Source organism: Phoenix dactylifera, chromosome 13 (assembly GCF_009389715.1).
Source record: "Phoenix dactylifera cultivar Barhee BC4 chromosome 13, palm_55x_up_171113_PBpolish2nd_filt_p, whole genome shotgun sequence".
In the NCBI taxonomy this organism is placed as follows: Eukaryota; Viridiplantae; Streptophyta; class Magnoliopsida; order Arecales; family Arecaceae; genus Phoenix; species Phoenix dactylifera.
In genome coordinates, this window is record NC_052404.1 from 11,709,756 (window position 1) to 11,721,541 (window position 11,786).

General features: G+C 38.4%; 1 pseudogene; it reads right to left on the reverse strand.

The window, feature by feature from the left end:
- Positions 1–405: 405 nt before the first annotated feature.
- Positions 406–11,547, reverse strand: LOC120112921 (annotated as a pseudogene).
- Between the last annotated feature and the right edge of the window lie 239 nt (positions 11,548–11,786).

Genomic DNA, 11,786 nt, shown 5'->3' on the forward strand with positions numbered 1-11,786 from the left:
TAATAAAAATAAGAATTAAAATAATTTAAATAAAAGAATTTGTAGATATGCTGATTGAAAAAAAAAATCATAAAACAGAAGCATTAATTTTTAAATGATGAGGCATGAGAATTACCAATAACATGCAAAAGCTTGAATTTTAGCGTATAAATTGCTTCCAAAGCACTTATAGCCCTATATTAAACAAAAAACAATAGGCAAATTTAATGATAGCTTTCAAAATGTGCTATCTAGGGACGAACATCATAAGACTAGATCCCATGCAGATGAACCAAATTTTCATCCTGTGGCATCACTCCAACATTTTAGGCAATCAAAATGCTCCAAACTGATGATCGGGTTTAACATCCAACAGCCAACGAAATTCTTGAGCAATCATCATGCCAGTTTATATAGTTTCACAGCTCCAAAATAACATTAAATATCACAACAACAAACATCACATATATGTCTGAGCTCCATGATAATGTACACAAACAAATCATTTTGATGTAGTATTGATCTTCCAATACAATGGCGCATCGAACAAATTAATATGCAACCAAAGAGCTGGCATTAAGCATTTTAGAAAAAATGCTCCAACATGCTTTAGTCTTATCCAATGAACTAATAAATAGGTTCCACACATGTGGGATTGCATGGATAGGGGCAGTCAATATCTTTAACTTCTCTTCTGTTAAAATACCAGTCTCCAATAGCCTCGGCAATTGTCTGCTTAACAGAGTAAATATATAGCTAATATCAGTAAATTCGTGCACAAAAATTATAATGAAATGTAAAGATATATTAGTTCAAATCATCACCAGTCAAGCATATAGCCAATTCATTGAGAACTGAGAAGAAAGATGACTATCAAATAATTAGAAGAAAGGGTCATTTAGAATTTCATGCCAGAATTCATAATTTGGACCGTGATCTTTGATTCTTTTAATGCCTTTTGCTCCTTTTCTTTTGTTGGTACAGTGGGGGGTCATTAAGACCCCAAACAGAAGCAAAGGAATAGAGAAATACTAGTGTCTAATAAAGCAAGTTCCAGCTGCATCTGTCATCACCAGTGCTCTGATATCTTGAGGTAAAAGAGATACCGAACCAAAACCTGCAAGTCTATCAGCCAGTTGGTTGCCTTCCCTTAGCACATGGGAAACGAAGAAAAGGTATAAAGTTGCAGCACAATCTAGGATATCTGATAAGAGGAGATGCATTGTTCTGGTGCTTTTTAATCCATTCAATCACAGTAAGTGAATCTCCTTTTGTTCCTTTAACTGTACATTGGAAGAACAGCCATCATGGTTGTTCTGTACATATTCATTGAGGTAAAATAATGTCTGCAGTATGCACCTTACTTGGGGCTCTGTGACACACAATCTTTAGAATAAGGGCTCTATAAAGTGTTCTATCATAATTATCTGCAGGTTGCTCGTGATAGTAAAGGTAATAATTCTTCGAGGAACATTCTGCTAAGCATGGTTGTCATACTTCATTTGATTCAATCCAGTCTTTGACATGTATGCTCCTTTGTTCAAAAAGTTTCAGATATTCCAAAAGCCAATTTATGGGTTGCCTACATTTACATATACCAGATTGGGATAGATTTCCTCAGAAATAGGAAACTTAATGCTCTAGCAGATGTTGTGAGCAATTTCAGGTGTGATCGATACAATATAGTCCCAGCCAAGCTTTTCATCCTTGTATGTGGTTGTTATGTTGACTGTAAGGTAACAATCTAGACCTAATTTCTTAAGAGGACAAAGAAGTACAGGGGCCAATGAAGATATCTAGGTTTCGTTACAAGAAACCACCAAATCCAAATGTAATTAATTACAAACGCAAGCAAATTCCTAAATAGCTAGTGGGCATCCAGTAGCCAAGGTACCCCCTTCCCCCTATGTAACAACCCTAGTGATGCCCTGCAGTTTTAATGCTCCATTGATCTTAATGAAATAGTGATGGGGTCCTTCCCCATCTTTTGCATCAAAAAGAAAAAAAGATAGGCGAAGTGTCACACTCTGTGTTGTGTGGTTTCCCATCTTTTGCATTGAAAAAAAGGCAGGCGAAGTGTCACCCTGTGTGGTCCTTCCCCATCTTTTGCATAAAAAAAGGGCAGGCCAAGTGTCGCCCTGTGTGGTCCTTTCCGCATCTTTTGCATCAAAAAAAAAGCTAGGCGAAGTATCACCCTGTGTAGCAATATTTAGCTCCAGAGAGTACAATTAACACCAGTGGCAGTATTTAGCTCCAGAGGTTCTATTCACACCAAAATCACTTCAACTAAAGGATGGACTAAAAATTTTTTGATTTCTCCCTAGCCACACAGCCTGGCAGAACTTTTTGGAGTAAATAGTGGCGTACAATCTGTGCCTGAGATACAAGCAGTCCTCTATATTAAACCTTCCCTTCTCTCTTCAGTTGTAGTCTCACAATAGATCCTTAGTTGGATGATACTGAACTGCATGGTGGCATGGCACAGTCTCCTATGTGGCAGTTTGCTTTTTAGTCTTCATGCTGCCTCAACCAGGGAATCAACAACACTTTTTAAAGGCTTGATGTCAGGTTAAGAAATGGTCGCCAAAATGTTTTCAAGATTTGACAGATCATATTCATAGTGACTTAATCCCAACCCCATATAGCTGGAATAAGGATTATGCTTTTAAGCAATGGCAGATTTCCTAATTATAGGACTCTCTAGTTTGGAACAGCAGTGGGGAGGAAACTAAGGGGAGGCTTCACATTGCCTCAACAAGAGAATCAACAAAAATTCAAAGGGTTGATGTCAGGTTAGGAACTGGTCATAGAATGTTGTCAAGATTTGATAGATCATACCTTACTGACTCATACATATAGCCAACCTGTAATAGATGGAATAAAGCTAACGTTTTTAAGCAATGGAAGACTTCCTAATTATAGGACTCTCAAGTTAGGAACAGCAATAGGGAGGAAACAATATACGGGTAGTTGTTCAATGGCATTGTTCCAAAGAGAAAACTTCTGTTCAATGATCAACACATGTCATAACCCACCTTGCCACTATTCAGGTATTCCTTTTTATTGGTGAAGGTGGGGGCTCGGCCCTGATTCCATCCTTACAAACAAACAAACACATCCATATAAACTAGGTACATGAGACCAGAAGGGAAGTTTGAAGTCCACACAGTCATAGACCCTAGAGAAGTACCAAGTTAGCCAACCAATCAGCTGGCTCCCTCCCTTGGGATGTGCAAAGCCGCCATCCAGGTATTCATGGTTAATAAAACCACATACAAGTTAGAGGAAGCAGAAAACATGTCTGCTTACACAAACTCTGAAAGGAACACGAGTTAAAGAAAAAGCACCTAGATTAAAACCAACAGAAAGTTTCATTTCCTTGGTCAATGCAGTATGCTCAAATTTACCAGTTGAATGAAGCTATAGACTTTGGACTCTATTTTACATATAGTGATCCTTAGGATCCACCCAAAAAGCTTCTCAAATTATGGTCAATAATTTGGCAACTAAAGGGGCATAACAAGCATCTCTTGTCATTGGCTTATTTCTTCTTCGAAACAAATAATTAAGCATTATCAAGAATTTGACACATTGAGTTTCCCTTTTTGTTTCCTATGATTTATAATTTGTATGCTAAGATAATTGCAGTCTTCTATATCAAATCATGCCTTGTCTCCTCATCTAAAATTTTTTCCAAGTCTTAAGGAATGTAGAGGTTGTTTCCTTCCTGTACAAGCTTATAAACTGCATAAACAATAAGATGAAGATAGATTTCCCCATACCAAGTTCCACTTGACTTTCGTAGCAACCATCTAGCCTAATTGAACAGAATTAGCATAGATTTGTATTGGCTTCATGGTAAATTGATATATAATCCAAGGAGCCTGCTTAGCTTTCAGTTTTGCTCCGTGCTTGCCCAAATTTGATAGGAAACTGCTCAACTAATTAGTTGGTTCGTGAACAATTCAAGGAAAAATTGTGAATAAATGCTAACCTACATAAAGTATATACATCTATAATTAGTCATTTAATATCCTAAGTCATTGGAAAGCCAGAGAACAAGTGATAAAAAAATCTGTATAAATAGACCACCACATAGCTTCCTTTCAATTTCTTTTGCATAAATGTCCTGCTGATTGTTGCATATCCATTGTGTTGGTGACTTTATCAAGACCTATGCAGGTAAGAAGTCCGATGGCAGCCATAAAGCTAGAATGAAAGAAGCAGGAGATAGGGGAATATGGATGTGGTCATCTTCAGTTTAAGTTCAAATGCCCAATTCTACCCTCATTAAGAAGTTTTTCTTTCTCTAAAATAAAAATGCTGATCCATAAACCAAAATATGGCCCACGATTTACAGCCACATCAAGGTGGAACTTTGCTAAGTAGCAAATGCCATTGTCGTCGCACTAGTGTCACTATTTTGCTATTAGCTTATTCAAGTGAAGAATCATGATTTTCCTGTGTCAGTAATCAGAACATTTCGGCCAGTATAAGTTATGCAGACAATACCAACTAGTCCAAGCTTTTATCAACATGAAGGCATTAACTTTAAAAGGGGGCAATAACCTATACCTTATTGTTAACTTCGGAGAATCTAGGGAGTGCCATGTGTTACTAGTCATCGAGTAACAGTGTATGAAGCATGAATTTATAAGCATGCCTCCATTACTGTTTTTCTGAAATTCTCTCAAGTCTTTAAGTAATGCATTCCTGAATCCTGTCAACAAAATGGCATGTAAATCATTCTGTATGGAAACCAAAACTTTAATTAATTTTGGCAAAAAAAATGTACGACAAAAACTCTTAAGATAAGTATGACCCTGGAGGACTTCAATCTGGCTGGAATCACAATCATGAATATTCATTTTGCATTTTCGCCATAGTTGCTGAGAATCAGATTCTTCGGGTGCCAAAATATGCTGTACCTGGAAACATTACAAAGAGAGATATGGGTAAACAATTGATAGATCTTCACAATAAACAAGAATGAAGCATGTTAGATACACGATTACCTGCCAAGAGTCATAGGCTGAGTTAAGAATGAAAAGTGGGGTGTTTATGTTGTTAACTATCTCCTCTGGAAAGAAACACTGGCAGGAAAAGGTTAAAGGGAAAACAAAAAAAAGAAGCTGCAACCTATGCAAGACTATAACTTCGAGAAATGCATAAAATTGATCGACCAAATTGTGGAGTGATAGATGGGAGAAAAAAAGAATACCTGGGATGCTTCCATCCTAGAGATGCACTCCTTTGGCAAATTTTTTCCTACATTCTGAAAGTAAACTAGTTAAAGAAACATCCATTTATACAAACTGAATGGAGCAAAATTTATAATTCTATAATTCTAATGCAAGGATTCAGTTTAGTGGTGGTGATGGATCTGTGCGTAATGTCAGAAGTATAAGGAACTCTAAAACTAACAGTGGGCCAGAAAACTATTGTTCAGTCATAGAAAATTATCAGAAAATATATTCATATTTAGTAGGGCAACATGAAATAAGAAAAACTAGAGATATGTAGATGAGACGTTACGTAAATTTTAACAAAGAACCCTGATTGCACTAAGATACAAGGAAAAATATGAATACATTATAATTGAAGTTCACAGAAGTTCTACGTAACCAAGGTCCACCGTACCGGGTCCGGTAGGCATACCGGTTGCCTACCGGACCGGTACGGGCCGGTTCGTACCGTGCTCCGGGCGGTATGAACCGGGAAGCTCTTCCCCGCCGGAACCGGGGAAGAAGAAGAGAACCAGAGAGAGCGCGGGGAAGAGAGGGAGCGAGCCCACCTTCGGCCGCCATCGGAGAGCCGCGGAGGGGCGGCGGAGCCGGGCGGGGGACGGGGGAGCCCGCGGGGGCGCTGCGGAGGCCGCGGCCGGGGCCGCGGCCTCCGCAGCGCCCCCGCGGGCTCCCCCGTCCCCCGCCCGGCTCCGCCGCCCCCCACCGGCCTCCGACGCCCCTCCGCGGCTCTCCGATGGCGGCGGAAGGTGGGCTCCCTCCCTCTCTTCCCCGTGCTCCCTCTTTTTCTCCTCGCCTTCTTCGTCTCCGGCAAGGAACCGGCCTGTACCGGTTTCCACGGCTCCGCCGTACCAGTAGCTGGCCGGACCGGTTTGTACCGGCCCGTACCGGCCGGTTCGGCATACGCTGCACGTAACAGTAGACATCAGAGGAAAAATGGTAGAAATGATTCAATATGAAATATGTCTGGAGCAAGGGAGCAGACCTGGAGGCGAACAACATCATTATAGAAAGATCTTATCGTCCTTTTCCCAGAAATATCCTTCCTGGATTGAAAAGCAAACAACAATGAAAAAGAACTAGTCAAACACAAACCATAATTTCTTGGGTTTCAGCTGTGTCATTTTGGTAATTAACATTTTATCTAATTATTTTGGAGGTCTTAACTGGAAAATGAATGGTTTTTTACTTCCTACATCTGAAATGGTTTTGAGAAGAATCAAAGGTTTTATTGCTAGAGTGGCCAATAAATAGTTTGAGATTTTCTTCTCTGTAACCCCTATAGTGTTTCATAAAAAGACACTAACTCTTTTCTCATTCACCGCAAACATCGATAATGTTTCTGAAATAGGATTGTTAGTATCTTCTTGCAAATGAAGAAGAGGTGGTCATTTCATTTGAATTTTGGAGTATCAATATCATCATTTTACAATTTCAACATATTTTCAAGCCTGCAGAAATAGCAAGCAAGCACTATACCACTTTGCATGTCCGACTCTAAAGAAACTATAGAGTGAAGTGGGATATAGGTCTCTTTTGAGTTTGACAATTATGTATTTGCAGACTTTTTTTTTATTTTGAAAAACGGATGGAGAACACCCATCATGCATTCCCAGACATTTAATGGTCATAGAAGTGGCTTCTTTCACAATCCATTAATTTTCATAGAAATGTCAAGTTAAATTAAACTATATATGTAATTTAATCCTGATTTACATATGAACAATCCATTAATTTGACAAATGTGATACAAGTTTACAATAACAGTCATGTGATAGGATCTCAGAAACAACCAATTATTCACGTAAAGAGCATGTTTTTGAGAATATGGTGAAAACGTCACCAGCTGTGTTTGAACCCAAACCACTCCCCAGTTTATGCACTTCAAGAGCAGTCAGAGAAAGCAGTCCTGATTTACTTATGTTGTCAACAAAATATTATACTCCCTGGTTGCCAACCAACATAGGCAATATTATGTCGACAATATGACCAAATATTATACTCCCTGCATTCCTCACTATATATAACTCCTCAAACAGACTCAGTGGACCTATTATCAATCAATTGAAAAAAAATTTGGCTATTAGCCTACGTTTTTTAGGAAAAATATAATTTAATATAATAATATACTGCAAGGATGCTAAAACCGACCGGTAGGGAGAGTCTGGTTGCATGTAAATATGATTGTTGCTGGAAGTGTGTTTTGAGGAGGTGAGTTTTTGGCATTTGAGTTCCACTACTGGGTAACCTACAAAGAAAGTAGATTTTAAGAAATAACAAAATTGAAATGATCAACATGAACAGCCTCCCATGCTTGTGGAATTGACATGGTCGGATATGATCAATCATGATCGACAAATATTGAGAAAAAACACTCAAATATTGTCATTTTGAACTCTTATTAGTGGTTTTGATTTTTATTCTTTTATAAACAAAAGTCACTTCCACAAGGTGGGAGGCAAATTTGTCAGTGTCAAATGAGCCGCAATGCTTGTATAGGTTCTTATGAATGGAAGTGGGCCACCACATAATGTCAGAATTCAATTTTCATCTAACCAAACACGCTTTTTAATTTGCATTTGTTGAATAAAGGCTTAACTAGAAAAAATTAGAATGAGATGTTAGCTTTTCCTATGTCCCAAAACAACATAGAAGAAGAATTAGTCATGAAGTGCATGAAAATTTGACAGAAACATACTCATCAATAAAAAACCCCGCATCTGCAAGACACTTAACAGTGACCTCCTTAGGTAGAAGTGCACGAAAAATCATCACAATGTATGAAAGTTGCTAGACCGCCAGCAGAGCATCCAGTAAGAAAGGCCTGCAAACCAAGAAAACACGTATTAGCACCACATCTGCAGCTTAATGTTCTGATTGCCACCAAAAAAAAATCCAAAGCTGGAGAACTAGTCTCTCCCCATATGCGTTAAATATGATAATTTGAGTCTATGGATACATGCTTTAATCATGGTCTTATCTATAACAAAAGAATAAATACAATTAAAATCTAAATCAGTAAAATTTGATCAGAAAACAGGAACAATATAAGAGAGTTTCAAAGTCAGGGGTCACATTGAACCAAAGTACTATGATATTTAAATGTGATAACTTAAGAACATGTTGAAGCAAAATGAATGTACAGAATACTGATGGTTATTATTTTTATAATGGAAATCAAATGCTATGCAACATAACACAATAAAATAACTAGAAACCATGTAAGATTACAAAGGAATGACCTCTTTAGCATTTTCAAGGCCTTTCAGTAAGAGATCTTGCATAATTGCTTTCCAAATACGCAGTCCTCGGAAATAGAGCTTCTTTCCATTCTATGCTCCAGCATATAAAAATCAAAAAAATATATATATAACTCAAAACAATCTGCATGACCATCATACTATGTGCAAGTTATTGTAAATAACTCCCATACCTGGACTTCTGTTTCCCCTTCCCCGGCGAAAGAGGCACCATCACAATACCGTACCTTTACTTTGTTCCAGTTATAGAAGTCTGAGAAAGAAACAGAGCTACGCATTTAGAAAATCCTTAGCAATTGAAAACAGGAAGTAAGAGGAGATATCATATACGTAATCAATAACAAAAGAGAATCAAATTAATATAAAAATACTCAGGAGAATGAAGAATTAATTGAGCTTATAAAGAGTGCAATCATATGGTGCGGCATTAAGTTACTATAATGTTGAAAGAAGAGGAAAGTCAAAAAAAATCCAAATGAAATTATATAGAAATACATAAATATAATAGTTAAGAAAAATGTTTAAAGCATTAATAATTCATGGTCCAAAATACTAGATATACAATTGCTGCATGCAAAAAAGCTCATCAAATAAAACATATTTACACTGAATAATTTATATAAAAGGAAATAATCTTGCAGAATTTTTGATATATTGGCATCCAAGACATCAAGGCCTAGCAATGCACATACAAGTGCCATCATACAAAGCAGATATTGTGAATACCCCTTGCAATATGATGTGAATTTGTAGATGTTTAGAACTTCCTAGATCTAGCTATACTAACCAGACACCAACTTAAAGGCTAAAGACTACAAACAGATTTATGAGTTGCAGCAGATTTTTGTTTGCCAAAATGGATTTTGACAATCTTAGGCTGCAGGCCTTAAAAATATCCAATTCTAATGGGGAACAAGATGGATAAAAAGCTGCATAATGAATATCTATTTCTAAAGCATTCCTCCATGTTGTCATGAAGACAAGAAAAGGGCCAGAGTTTTAGTTATGCCAAACTTAAAACTAGAGAGAAACTAGTTTATCATTATATATTGGAAAACAAAGTAAGAGATTTATTTGTTACAACATGGTATGTCACCATAACGGATTGGACTATTTGCCGTATAAAAGAAGCTTGGAATTAAAGTCATGCATTACATGAACATAAGTCACCTGTGATTCATAAATCCAGTCTGAGCAACTAAACAGAAGGTTTATAAGAAAGCACATGTAAACAGGTGACATGAATTATGCATGGTCAACAACATCAGAGATAAGCAGATACAACAAAACAACTCTCACAGCAAAACCATAACCTCGGCCAAAAGAATTATGCAATCAGTTCCATGCCATACAAAACAATAACCAATATATACCAGGATTTTCTGATTGGATATTGCTTAAAATGCCAACAAAGGCCTCACGTTCCATGTAGCGAGATGAGCCAAATCGTGTCATTGTGCGTTCAGTGCATGATTCCACGCTATTGCACCAACCTCCGCCCTAAAGCACAAGAAGAATAATTGGAATAAGGAAACATCAAAATGTTGACAAAATCAATCAATAACAAGTCACCCACATATAAATTACCAATATTGTCAATGTCCAATAACTGGGAACAGCAAGAGACTATCCTATTGGATGTGAACTGAAGTCTTGTTCAATCACAAAGACAGGGAAGGCATGAGATTTAAAGGTGTATCAAACAAAATCACGAATAATGTTTTAAGGAAAGAAAGATATCACCAAATTTCAAGTCGAGCAAGTACCTGACAATAATTCATATTAAGTGTACTTTCACACGAAGAACACTCCACATGGTTAGAATTATAGAGCATTATGTGAGCATAACCTGTAAGGGCCAATTTACTCATGATTTTGTATTGTAGTAGCTTACATTACAGTAGTATTTCTGGTTGTTTGCCAAAAGGCAGGGCAATTGATCTTAGATGCACTCCATCCATTGATTTTAGAGTTGAATAAGAAAACAATCAATTATATGGCAAGCATATGAATCAACGAGGCAGATAACCATCCAATTACAGTAGAAGGGAATGTGATGGGTCGAGTGGTAATTCTAAGCCAAAAGAATCGTAAGGGAATGACAGGATATGATTATTATTTCTAGAAACCCAAACTCTATTTCCATATGCAAACAATCTTATCTTGAGCGATCAATCTCCTGATGAGTAGAAAATGGAGAGTTGAGGTAAATATTACCGCATTCATCCAGCCATAAGAAGTTCTGGAGCGTAACATTAACGCCACACACCACATCTCCTTCTCTTATTCGAGAAGAAATTGATGATATGTAACACCAGCAACCCAATGGCCGAGAATTAATACACAGAACACCCGTTAAAAACAAAAAAAAGAAAACAGAGAAGAAAAAAAAAATGTATCTTTCTTGGTAAAATTTCTCAAGATCAATTCTTCCAAACCCCAAGAAAAAAGAAAGAAGAAGAAGAAGAAGAAGAATTCCTGAGACAATCTATATCGTTGAGAAGCTAATATATGAATGCAAAAGATTTTATTTGTGGAAGGAATAACGAGAGAAATGATTGCAATCCAAGTGTAGCAAGTACCTCCAAGTGCAGAAGCCAGCTATCTGAGCCAGAACCGAAACCCTTCTGGACATGGTACCCTGGAGGGCTTCCATCTAAACACACTGCAACCAAGAAGTCAAATTTCCTAAAAGAAAGAAGCGAGCAGATAGCGGGAGACATCCATGGTAATATCGATCTCCAAAGTTCAAACGGAAGAAAGAACGAAAGATAATCGGGACGAGATCAGGAGGAACTTCTTTGTCTTACGCGCGCCCTTCTCGTCCGCGTTCTCCAGGAGAGTGAGATCGACGACAGCCCCTCCGCTCGGACCGACGAGGCGGCGCTCCCGCCCCCACAAGCTCACCGTGATGAAGACGGCGAGCAAAAGAACGGCTAATCCGGAACCGGCGATCGCGCGTTCGGTGCCCCCTCGCCGGATCCAGACGCCAAACCGCCGGATCCTCCTCCCCAACTCCACCATTTGGACCAGCGAGGTTTGACTTTCTGATGACAGAGAGAGGGGCACTGCTCATCTCGGAACGATCTCTTCTCATTAATGAGATGAGGGAATCCCGGAGACCCACGTGATCTTTTGGACGGTCCAGATTGGAAGATTGAACATCCCTCGTGGACTGGGGTCTGGCTGAGATCGATCCACCACAGAGGGTCTCGGCCGTTGGTCACGCTCTGGCCCCGAGCGTACATGTGATTCACTAAACTGAGCTGCCCGTTCCCTCGGAAAGTAATTAAGCCAAGGTGGA